The 12,888-nt window shown below is 48.9% G+C and overlaps 1 long non-coding RNA gene and 1 pseudogene across 1 annotated transcript in view; one reads left to right on the forward strand and one right to left on the reverse strand.

Annotated features, from left to right (window-relative positions):
• Window positions 1–8,170, forward strand: part of LOC102469141 (uncharacterized) — a 46,367-nt gene extending 38,197 nt beyond the window's left edge. Inside the window, exon 3 of the long non-coding RNA XR_337194.3 lies at window positions 8,008–8,170. This is a non-coding gene — a long non-coding RNA (uncharacterized LOC102469141). The remainder of the gene's footprint in view (window positions 1–8,007) is intronic.
• Window positions 8,171–9,489: 1,319 nt separating this feature from the next.
• LOC102469430 (60S ribosomal protein L27 pseudogene) lies at window positions 9,490–9,914 on the reverse strand (annotated as a pseudogene).
• Window positions 9,915–12,888: the final 2,974 nt, after the last annotated feature.

The following is a 12,888-nucleotide window of genomic DNA, read 5'->3' on the forward strand; positions in this document are numbered from 1 at the left end:
CTGGCACCTGTCTTAGACCCGGCGGCCTCCGAGAGTGCTGAAAGTGAGTTTCCGCTCTTCAGGGTCGCCCAGCCTCGGATACTTTATTGTTAGCAGCATCCGGAGTAGATCCAGGAAGACCAGTGCCAGGATTAAGGGCTCATCCAAGCTCAGGAAACAGGGTAGGGGACAGCTCCCCACCCCCCAGGTTGTTTATCCGTAGTTTGAACAGACCCATGTGAAGAAAGAAAGATGAACAGAGAAAACAAACAGGTTTATTGACATGGAGACATCGGACATCAGTAGTCTTCACAGAGGTGGCTTCAAATTCCTATTTAGCATCTTCAGTGAAGAGCAGTAAACTTTTCGAGAGTGATAAGGAGGAGAAAAAGGACTTTGAGTCTCCAGATGTGGCCGTTCGTATGAGGCGAGTGGATGGCAGACAACAGGAAGCAAAGCGGGTTACTGTAGACTCTCCAGGCTGAGGAGCGCTCTCAAGTTGCATCAAGTGCTTAACCTCTGCTCTCCCTGGTAGGAGTGTGCATGGGGAGGGGAGCCGATACCCTTTCCCTTTGTAACTCTGCACTCTGCCTTCCTGTAGTGGTTAAGGCACTGGACTCCCATGTGGTTGACTGCAGTTCGAGTCCCTGACCTAGTGACTTGAAACTAATGCCAGTAACAAGAAGCCAGGACTAGGACCTGGTAGGTGGCATGGTGGTTAAGGCACTGGACTCCCTCATGACCAATCGCAGTTCGAGTCCCAGATCTGGCAGCTTGCTTTCCTTCTTTCCCTCTCTCTCTAGTACAAAATTAAAATAATAATAATAATAAAATTAAATTAAATAATTCTTTTTAAAATTCTTTAAAAAAAAAAAAAGCCAGGAATAAGGCTTTCCAGTCCAAGGAATAAGGAAATAACCTCTGGTCAGTGCTAGGACCCAGAAAGAAGAGGCGTGCACACGTCCTTTCACTGTCTACACCTCCCTTTTACAAGGAACACAAAGCCCATGTTGCATGTTTTCCAGATCCCTACGCTTGTTTTTGAATGGCCTAATATTTCCTTTCTCTTTGTACTCATCAACCTCAGCAGTGTTAGTGATGCTTAGGAGTCAAAATTCTCTGAACATTCTCTTCCATTAGGATTTCCTCAGCAGGGTCCGTGGCTGCTTTCCCAGGCTCCGAATGTGGTTTCTTACACAAGGAGAGGTGACAGCGGTGGCAGCGGTGACAGCGTGTGAGCTTCTCCTTCCTCGCCCTCCACTGCACATGCAGCTGTCCAACCCCCTCCTCTCCACCTGTGAGAGGTCTTACACTTTTTTCCTCAATCAGACGCATTTCAGTATTACTTAACCACTTATTATTCTAATTATAATTCATAGTGTAACTGCCCGTTTTCTTGTTTGTAGACATTTGCTTTTCCCAGAAGTCCTACCTGACCGTACTGCCTCTCTCTGACGAGACAGTGTTCCCCTGGGTGTGGCACGCTAGAACAGCCTGCAGGGGCCAGCAGGTGGTATGGAGATGAGGGCGCTGGACTCCCACGTGGCTGACCACAGTTCCAGTTCTGGATCTGATGGCTTGGAAATCACTCTGGGCATGTGTGCGTACGTACCTGAAACCCCTGGAGGAGGATGAAGGACAAGGGAGTGTGGCGTGGCCACCCCCGGAGGTGATTTCTCACTTTCCCTCTCGCCGTCTCTTTTGGCGAGTACACGTGCAGTATGGCAAAAATCTTCAGCACAAACAAAAACCTGGTGCACGCTCCAGCCCATGTTTTTAGAGTGATTTACAAGGTCTGGCTGGGGCCGAGGGTTCGTACTTCTCCTAAGTGTCATGTCTATCTGAGGACCACGCTTCCAGAGAGTAACAGCCTGGCAGGCGGGAGGCCGCTCCTTCCCCTGGGGTGGAGAAAGGTCACTGAGCGTTTCTGTGAGTGATGGAGATGAAGCAAAGAGGGAGGAAGGAATTTTTTTAGCTGTGGTGAAGCCCAGGGAGTGGCCGGGAGCCAGGGACCCACAACCAACTCCCAGTTACATACCTTACGCTCTGTTACGCTTTTCACTTACCCATTGTTATCTGTAACACAGATATAGCTGATGTGGTGTTATTTTTACCTCATGATTTCCCCAGAATTATTCTGTGTGCCTTTTCCTTTCACTTGACATGGATGACTCTGGTTTTTTTTTTATGGACACATTGCATCGCTGACTCACATTGTGATATGCTACAGTGTGTTCTTTAAGCTAAACAGTAACATCATTGCAGTTCCCCATCTAACCTGTTACATGGTGGCCCTTGAGTAAACATTCCCTTCTCCTGGCCTAGGGCCCCTTCCCAGTTGCAATTTTGTAACCGCTGTCCAAACAAGTGACTTGAGTCTCCTCTTCTAAGCTACAGGCTGATTCTTGCCCATATTGGTTCCAGCAGTTACAGTTACATTGGTTCCAGAGCTGCCTGCCAGTTAAACCTTAGAGCAGGAGAAAGAGGAGTAATGGGAAGCAAAAACACTGGCTTACAGCCTTGCCTTGTTTTGTTTTCCTGTTATGAAGCGTGCCCCAGCCCTGCCATGCGGATGAGCATCTCACGAGGTCAGCTTCCCTCAAGGACTGGGTGGAGGGCGGTAAGATACAGGCGTGTACGCAAACCAAGACCTGCTTCATCAGGGTGGGCATGGTGACAATGTCACTGGTGGGTCCTGTTTCCCCACCAAGAATCACTCACTTAATTTTATTTATCATCATTTTTTAAAAAATTTGATTAATGAGAGACAGAGAGAGAGAAAGAGGGAAAGTGAGAAAGAAAGCCCCTAGGTCTGGGATTTGAACTGCAGTCAACCATGTGGGAGTGCAGCACCTCAGCCACCATGCCGCCTGCCAGCGTGATTCCTGGGTTTGTTAGTCTGAGAACCACTGGGCCTGAAAGCCTCCCAGATCTCGAGTTTGGAAAGCAGAGCTCGTCAGAGAGCAGGGCTGGCTGAGGCTCAGGGGCTGTGTTCTAGGTGAGTCCGCAGAGGCGCACAGGTGTGGGTGCCCTTCCCAGGAGTCAGGAGTCTAAGAAGTGTGCCCGAGGGTGTGCTGCCTCCCTTCCTGCCTCGGGACATCTGACTGGGGGCAAGGGCACTCCACAGCTCGTCTGGTCGGGAGACTCCCGAATTCAGCAAGTAGGGTAGACCTGGAGACACCACAGTACTCCAGGTGCCCGAGGCTCTTCGAGCTGCCTGCAGGACCTGATAGCCCCAGAGTGGGCTGTGCTGGCTCTGCAGCAGGAGCTTCGCTTCGGGAGGCCTTTGACACAGCGGTTCCTTAGGGGATTGACGGAGGCGAAGCAGGTGAGCGCCTCTGAGACTGACGCAGGTGCTGTGGGTACTGCCTAATTGCGTGGGCTTCTTACAGTGGGTAGCAGCTCCTGGGAGTGACCTACAGAGCAGCCCCTCACCTCTGTCTGTGCTCGAGAAGCGCCTTCCTGCTGGTAGGTTAAGGGTAGCCCAGCCGATCTTCCAGGGACGGGGGGGGGGGGGCTGGGCCGAGGCGGGCGGGGTGGGGGGGAGTGGGGGGGGTGTTACAACCAGGCTACGTGCAGGATCAGTTTCTGCAGGTCCTCCTGTGCTGACGGCGCCGGCCAGAGAGCCAGATGAATGCCAGGGAAAACCACACAAGGCACGTGTGTGTGCGCCCAGGAGGGGGTAGGGGAGAGGGGTGTGGTGTGGCCATCCCATGGGTGCTGTCTTGTTTCTGTCTATCTTTCTCTCTGGCGAGTGCACATGCCCTATAGCAAATTGAGAAAAAGAAACAACCTGGCAAATGCCAGTGCCAGCTGCAGGGCCTGGTGGTGAAGGCAGCTGCTTGGCCAGCCCCCTGGTTGGAGTCCCAGATCCAGAAGCTTGATGCCATGTGTGCGCCTGCCCCGATCTGGGACTGCGGGAAGACGGGGGCCAGGGACTGTAGCACAGCCATCCCATGGTGCTTTCCCCTCCCTCCCTCTCTCCCTCTCTCTTTCTCTCTCTCTCTGTCCAGTGCATGCGACCTCGGGGGCTGGGGGTGGGGAACAAATGATTGGTAATCAACAGGTTCCCGCATGTCTGCCATAAGGTTTGCAGGGTGGGAGGTGGAGGTGGGGACCGGGAACTGCAGCTGTTCTGGCTACTTCAATCCACACGTTGTCAGACAGTTCTAGCTCTCTGCTGCACCACGACCCTGGTAAGAGCAAAATCGCTATGATGGTTCTTGCCGACTTAGAATTATGTTGAGGGCTTAACTGAAGTTGTTTAGAGTTGAGACAGTAAGAGCTAACAGTTCAACCTTTTCTTCCCCTTTTATGGGTGACTCCACGTGTGTGTGCTGTATGTGGTGTTACTTCATACAGGGCCTCTGAGAGGGCATTTTCAGTGTGTTATATCAACCACAGCAAACACATCTAAGAGCTGCTCTGTAATTCTCTGGTTCTAAAAGATAGGATTCCATCCTCCCCTGGAGCCCCTGGACACCCCGGGATCCACATCCCTCCTCACAGAGATTCAGCCTCTGAGAAGATGCCGATGAGGTGCCTTACGGGATTTTATGGTTTTGTGGTGGGATGCACAATTATATTTTATCCAATGGGCAAGAGATCTTATGCACAGATTTATTTTTCAATTTTCATATATTTTTAATTTAAATGTTCAAAATATAAGTTATCTAGAAAGCATCCAGTTTGATTTATGCTTTATTTTAAATGAGCTTTAACAGGTTTTAGAGAACTGCTTTGTAGTTGGAAGCACATCGCCACATGGTTAGTTCCCAGCTGCACGTCCTTCGGTTACCGGGGCTTCAGCACCAGTTTGGGTGTTTGTGTTTTTGGCTTTGCCTGGTGACACTCCTGCCCTGATCCTGTCTGTACTGACCACAGGCCAGGGTGTGCTGCACGCTTCCTACCTAGTCTCCTCTTCTCGTGTTAAAGAGAGTTGTGGTTTGTACTAGTTAAACAAGCAGGGGTATGTAAACAAGCAGGGGTATATACACATACACACATATACATATATATATGGAGAGAGAGAGAGATTTTTGCTATAAGGTACAAGCACTTGCTGGAGAGACAGAGACAGAGAGACAGAAAGTGAGAAATCACCCCCTGGGAGGATGGCCACACTGCAGTCCCTTCTCCATCCTCCTTTCAGGAGTTTGGGCATGCACACACACGCACCTGGCATGAACTTCTCACTGCCGCGTCCAAGACTGGCATTGCGATCAGCCATATGGGAGTCCAGGGACATAACTGTTTTGCCATCTGCTGGCCCTGCAGGGATAGAGTTAGTTAGAATAACTTTTGCAGCAGGGAGAAGAGTCCAGTGCAAACGGAGCTCAACTCTAATCTGTGCATGGGCAGCCAGGTGTGGGATCGCAGTCAGTGATGATTTCAGAGGGGAGCAGACCTCCTGTCAACCTCATCGGTATTTGCTAACTGGCCATTATGGAAGTCAGGCTCCTACCCTCCTGCTGAGAGAGGCTGACAGTCAGGACCCTTTCTTCAGGCCTTGATTGGCGGTGAGGTCTTTTGGAAGCCTTCATTGTTCTTGGATGGGCAATTTAAGAGGGAGAGGTGTCATCCCTGGGGTGTGGCCTTGAGCTGTTATAAACTATGTTGATTTTTAAAAGATATTTATTTAATGTTATGTATTCATTTATTTCAATTTGAAGAGAGAGAGAAAGAGAGAGAAAGCAAGCCACCAGGTCCAGAACTCGAACTGTGGTCAATCATGTGGGAGCGTCTGGCGCCCTAACCACCATGCCGCCTGCTAGTCCCTGTGTTTTTTTTTTTTTTTTTTTTTTTTTTTTTTTTTTTTTTTTTTTTTTTTTTTTTTTTCTTTTCTTTCTTTTCCTTTTTTTTCTTTTTTTTTTTTAGAGAGATTTTTGTTACAAGGCACCTCCACTTGCTGGAGAGACAGAGAGAGTCACAGAGACAGAAAGTGACAAATAATCCTCGGGGTGGGGGGGGAATGGCCATGCTTCAATCCCTTCTCCATTCTTCTATCAGGATCTTGGGCACGCACACATACATGCCTGGTGTGAGTTTTAAGCCATTGGGTCTGGGACTCGAACCACGTTAGACTCCGTGGGAATCCAGCGATGTACCTGACCTGGCTAGGGCTCGGTCAGGAAGAGGGTCTGTGTCTGTTAATGTGTCTCTTAGCAGTGAGAGGCATTTCCGTGTGATCTTGACCAAAAGTTCACTGTTTTTTAAGTCCACTCATTTATTTCTTTCATGAGCAAGAGGGATGGAGGGGTAGAGAGGGAGGGAGAGAGAGAGGAGGAGAAGAATGAGCCAGCCACAGGGTCTTGACACACAATTCATCCCCAGCCCTTAGTCACTACTGGAAGCGTGTCCCTGACATATTCTGGGAGCCTTCCTATGTGGGGTTGCCTTGTAGAGCATCATGTTTCATTTTGTTTTTAAGAATTATTTTGTTCATCATTATCATGATTTTTTCAATTTGACCACAGAGTAACAGAGAGAATGAGAAAGCAAGCTGCCAACTCCAGGACTTGAACTATGGTTGGCCATGTGGGAGTCTAGCACCTTAATTACTATGCTACGTGCTAGCCTTTTAAAAGAATTATTAACTTAATTTTATTTGTAATTGTTATTTTTAAAAATTTGCTATAGGGTGTGTGTGCGAGAGAGAGAGAGAGAGAGAGAGAGAGAGAGAGAGAGAAAGCCAGCTGTCAGGTTTGGGACTTGAATTGCAGTCAGCCATGTGGGATGTGGGGGGGAGGTCCAGCACCCCAACCACCATGCCACCTTCTGGCCCCAGATCTGTGCCGCCATCTGTCTCCTGAGAGTTCAGGTTCCACCATGCCTTTGCCGGTTGTCAGCAAGCTGCCCACAGCCCTTGAGAGGAGCCAGGTTGGAAAATAAAGGGGACAGGGAGTTCAGACAGTCCAATGTGGATGAGAGGGGGGTGTACGTAGGAGCCCCCAGGGCGCTGTTGGGGCAGGGTCTCAGGGAAGGCAGGGGTTGGACTGGGGCCAGGACAGAGCCTCAGGCATGGCAGTGAGAGGGTCTGATGGCCGCACAGACGGGCTCCTCCTCACAACCTGGTGCGAACGTGGGGAGGTCTGCTGGGAGGGCCTTAGGCTGCCTCGGCCGTGCCCAGATGTGTCAGGGTCCAGGCTGCTGCCAGTACCCAGATGGCTGCGAGCTCGCACGGGTGTTTCTGGTTTTGAGTAGTTGGACAAAATCAGAAGACCACTTCACAAAGAGTATAAAACTCACATTTTAGTGACCATAAGCAAATCCCATCAGAACACGCTGCACCGTGGGATTAGCCGTCTCCGGCTGTCTTCACATGGCATGGTCCCAGCCAGGCTTGGGGACCGGAACACCCGCTGCCTGAACCCCCCAGGGGAAGGTGCTGGCCTCTGAGGCATGGAAATGGGCTTTTGTCAAATGCCCGCATGGGGACACTCAGCTGTTTGCGGGCAGGCCCTAGGGGACCACAGGTTAAAGGAACAAGACCCCTTCCATCTCAGAGGCTGCAGTGTGGCGAGGTTTCTGAACAGGTGGTCTCACTGACATGTGGTTGGATGAGCTGGTTCTGGGGGTGCCTGGTGGGAGGGGTCTCTGTCTGCAGAAGCCCCTGAGATGCCTCCTGGGGCTGTGCTGCATGGGCTACCGCCAGGAGGATGGGGGGTCCAGGCTGAAGGCAGGAGCTGGGACAGGGACTCAGATGCCACAGGACTGCGGAGGAGTGGGGGTGACATGGGAGCATCTGGGAGGTAGCATGGAGAAGAAAGAGGCTGCTGGGACGGTTCTGAGGAGGGTGACAGGGCCATGGTCCGTTCTGGCAATGGCTTCCTCTGCTGAAGTCACACATTGCCGGTGGCTTATCACAGCAGATGTAGTCAGGAGCCGGACTTTGAGACCAGTGGGGCCGGAGCAGGGCCCTAAGACGAGATCGGGCTGGGCCTCTGGGGAAGTGGACGGTGGGTTTCCCTCTGATGCCACGCAGAGAAGGATCGAGAATCACGACTTTCTCTCTTCTTTTGCACCCAGGCTCTTACTGAAACCTGTCACGAGTGTCCCATGAATTGTGTAGTGAGCGAGCCTCCAGCAAAAGCTCGTCACCTGTCCTCTGAGACTTTGTGTCAGACTCATCTGTGAGACTCTGCCTGTGCTTGTCGGCATCCACTGTTGGGAAGTCGTGTCTGGCCCCATGCTCCCCTCCGTAGAATGCAGAGAAGAAAGGTAAGGATGGCGGTTCTGGGCTGTGAGAAGGCGGGACTCTGAATCTCAGTGAGTGGGGAGTTGGAGCTGAGTACCGCACACATTTGGGCCAGCGGGTTCGTGATGGCTGAGGTCAGGGAATGGGACCAAGGAGCTTTTCACTTACTGTGCCCCTCTTTTAGGGTTCTGCCGTTGGGCATGCGCTCACCAGAGAGTGACAGACAGAGGGAAAGTGGGAAGCCATCCCCCGGGGATGCCATGGCAGTGGGTGATGGGTTCTGTAAGTCCACAGTGCAAGTTTTGGTAGGAGCCTGTGTGCAGGGAAGACATGTCAGAGTCCGGAGTGAGGGTTTGTTCCATGAAGAAGATGCTGCCCCTTCCCCGGTGGAAGTGGCCCAGTGCAATCACCCTGCCACCAGGTAGCTGGCTGGTCTGAGCCAGGGATGGCACCATGGCAGGCACTTGGTGTTGGCCCGTGCCACTGGCAGACTGGGCATTTGATGGTGGTGGCTGTAGCCTGGTGGGCCTTGGGGACAATAGTTATCTGCAGAGGATGGGTGGGCTTTTCTGCAGTATCTCAAGGGCCTGGGCTATGATTCACCCATACGGTCCTGCAAGAGCTCCGGACAGCGTCCCCACCTGTGCGGAACTTCGGTACTGGCACAGGAGGCAGAGGGGTGTGCGTGGCCTCTGTCCTGCTGTGGAGTCTGCTCGGACTGCTCTCTAAACTAGCAGCTTCCGGGGCATGCTGCAGCAACTGAGTTGGGACCCCGGAGCTCTCATTCACTTCCCAACTCGTCTGTGAGATTGGAGTCAGCAGCCAGTCCCGTCACCCTTGTAATATGCTGTGCTCCTTAGTTCGCCTGTGTGCAGGCTCCACCCTTGTGCCACGCAGAGCCGCGTCTGCCGAGTACAGCTGTGATGCAGGCTGGCGCACCTTCTCTTCAGACGGGGTAATGGCGGCTCAAGGGCCGCACAGGTCACCCACCTAGGTCTGTGAGCATGCTTGGTGGCGTTCTGCCTCACAGTGTCTTTCTCAGATCATGTTCATGGCATTAAGAGATGTGTGACTGGGGGCCAGCAGCTGGTATGGTGGATAAGGTGCTGGATTCCCTATGGCCAATCCCGGTTCGAGTCCCGGACCCTGTGGCTTGAAAATCACTTCGGGCACATGCCTGTGCCCAAGCTCCTACAAGGAGAACGAGGAGGGGGTTGTGATGTGGCCATCCCCCTGGGGGTGTCTTCTTACTCTCCCTCTCTGTCTTTTTTTTTTTTCTTCTCCACCTTTTTAATGACTGAAACATAAAACATCTAAAACTGTAGCTTCTGGAAGAACCACTTATTCTTGTCTGTCTTGTACCTCTCTTCAAACTTGACCTTTGCCTCCTGCCGGGCCTTGCGTTTAAGAGCTGGGTCTCTGAAGACATCCTTGTTGACCACAGTTTTGTCCAAGGGAATATCTACAGAGTACCTTGTGGGCATGAGGTGATTGTAGTTATAAACCTTCACAAAAGACTTGATCTTTGACCTCTTGGCGATTTTCTTCTTGTCCATAGCAGCTGTCACTTTGCGGGAATAGCAGTCAATTCCAGCCACGAGAGCATGGCTGTAGGCCGATCTGAGGTGCCATCATCATGTTCTTCACGATGACGGCTTTGCGTCCGGAGTAGCGTCCGGCCAGCGCCAGCACCACTTTGCTGGGTTTCATGAACTGGCCCATTTCGACAGCAACCACCAGGGCCTACGGAAAGGAGAGACCTCTCCCTCTCTGTCTTTTTCTCTCACTGTCTCTGGTGAGAGCCGGGTGATGCTGAGTGTGGCTGTTTCCGCTCTGGGCCTCAGTTTCCTCGTTGGCAGAAGGCACAGCGATGGCTGTTACGTGGATGGGTGTTAAAGCGCCTAGGAAATGCCTGGTGTGTGGTTAGCAGATGTGTCTGCATAGGAAAGAAAAAAGAAAAGAGCTGTCCCCACAGGATGCAGGTTTCAAACCATCCGTCCTTATGGCGTTGTTGCCTTGAATTTCCACTTCTGAACTTTTAATTCCATTTAAAAGGACTGTAGTACCTTTAAAGTATCATTTCCAATATTGCTATCTACATTTCACACATTTAAAAATATTTGAAGTCATTTTTCCTGTATCTCAGTTTGCATCTTATAATTCATATGCCTTTTACATTTGTTTCAGTTATAATAGAGTGGAATATAACTTTGAAAAATAACGTTTTGGTGGGTATAGTTATTTCAATATTAGTAGAGATGCTTTTCAAGACAAAGTTTTTAAAAAATTTAAATTAACTTTTTTATTATTATTATTTAATTTGATCAGAGAGAGAAAGGAAAAGTAAGAAAGCAAGCCACTGGGTTTGGGTCTTGAACTGTGGTTGGCCATGCGGGACTTCAGCGCCTCAACCACCACGCCATCTGCCAGCCCCCAAATATCATTTTGGGAACCAAATGGCAGTCCTCCTTTCATTGTGTGAAGGCACCCTCCAGCATGCCTCCCCTGGGATGCAAAGCCAAGTTCTTTACACAGTAAGACAGAGAGGAGATTAGGAGCAGACTCAGAGTTTGAAAAGAGAAAAGGCCAGAACAGGTAAAAGATGAGGCAAAAAAACCTAGATAATCGAGTACATTAAAGGTGAGAGTTAAATAGAATGTTATTTTAGTATGTTTCACTTTAATCATAAAATTAGTTGATGACAGCAAAAGGTACTTAGCACTGTAAAAGGGAGACAGCACCCAAAGGTTAGGCTGACCAGCTGAGAGGCCTGCAGGGGCATAACTAATGTGCAGCCCGTGTGTGCCCTGTGACAGGAGGGGCACTGGGGAAGCTGAGGAGTCAGTGCCATGCCACCTTTAGTTACCTGCAACAAAATATACCCTATCCCTACTCCCAAAGGAAATGCACTCTAACAACCAGTGCTTGTCTAAGAGCCAACACTTCTATAATACTTCCAGTCTGCATTATGATCTGTTCATTTTAAAAAGTTTGTAGAAAAATAAGATGTAAGTACAAGTTTACTTTGCAAAATTTTTGAAATCCATGCATAGCTTTTTAGTATATGTGCTGCCAAAGCGAGCACCATGCATAGCTTTTTAATAATATTTTTCACCTGTTTTTTGAAAACCTCTCAAATGCACAGTCATTTTCTGTCAAACCATTGTGTAAGATAAAACAATCTCCTCTCATTTTACAGATTAGGGAACAGTTAAGTAATTTGCCCATATAACAGTGTTGCCAAAGGTCAAATCTAGAATTTATATCAAAAGAACCTGAGTCCAAAGTCATTGTTTTCATCACTATAGTAGGATGAATACTTTCACTATCCTTTCAGTATACAAATAAACACTCTTACCTAACATACTTGGGTATAGTTTTCCATTGTATTTTGCTCTTCATTCCCATTATCAGAGTCTATTTTACATATTACTTTGTATGAATATGTAAGAATGAACTATTAGAAATTGTAATTCTGGGATCCAGCAGGTGGTGTGATGGTTAATGTGCTAGATTCCCACATGGACAACCACAGTTCAAATCCTGGACTGGCAGCTTGAAAATCACACCAGGTGCATGCCCCAAATCCCAGGAGGGGACTGGAGGAGAAAGGATTGTGGATGGCCATTTCCTTTCACTTTTTGTCTGTCTCTGGTGAATCCATGCACTCTATGGTAAAAAACCTAAATAAGAAAAAAAAAAAGAAAAAGGAAAGAAATTCTAATCCTTCAGAGACCAAAAAACTATTGTATATCGACAATTTTGTATGATTCGGTCTAAGAGGTTATTTTTTTAAAATCAGCCAAATGTATTTTGTTGTTTATTATTAATTTATTTAGCCTCTTTGTTTTCTGAGTCACATTATACAGTTTCCAATACTATTTACCATGGTAAAAGCTGGCATGGCTCTGTCTCTGCATGCTTCTCTGGGTATACTATTACCGGGACTAAGAAGTGGCTTAGGAGCCAGTAGGGCATTTTAATCACCATTAGTCCACTTCCACCCCCAGGTCTTTGTAATGGACAATTGGGAAAAGGCAAACGTATGTAAAACGAGATGCAAATGAAGCTTCAGGATTGTAGGAATTACAATGAAAATCTAAATACCCATCAACAAATCTCAGTGCTTCAGGGTTATTTCCTCACACTCCTATGCTCCACATTTCCTTTTCCCAAGCTATACAAATACCCACATTTCCAAATGATCAGTGTGTCCACTGCACCTGCAGACAGGATATTATTGGGTAAAAAAAAATCACGTTTACTTGTTCATTAGTATCGTATCAAAGTGCCTTTTTAACCCCGTCCAACTATCATGGATTATTGGTAAGTTTAAATGTATCCAAATCTAATAGGTAAAGAAAGCTCTTGTTTCTTACTTTTAAGTAGGTATCCAAGATTATATATTCATTTTATACATGAATAGCCAATAATTTACCCATTCTGTATCAGAGAACTTAATTTTATTGTGATTCGGGAAGAAATAGTTTTAAAAATTAACAAAACAAGGTAGAAACTAGCAAAGGGGAAACACCCCATCATATGTGAGTAATAGGGCATCTTTCAGAGTTCGAGACTCTACTTTGGACAGGGTTCCCGGCGGGCGGGCGGCAGACGTCGGTGCGGTCCCCGCACTGCGGCAAACGGCGCGCCTGCGCGGCAGCGAGCCGAGCGGGCACAGGGGCGCATGCGCCGTGGTTGCGGTGCGGGTG

This window comes from Tupaia chinensis, unplaced genomic scaffold (assembly GCF_000334495.1).
Source record: "Tupaia chinensis unplaced genomic scaffold, TupChi_1.0 Scaffold144682_1, whole genome shotgun sequence".
Classification (NCBI taxonomy): domain Eukaryota; kingdom Metazoa; phylum Chordata; class Mammalia; order Scandentia; family Tupaiidae; genus Tupaia; species Tupaia belangeri.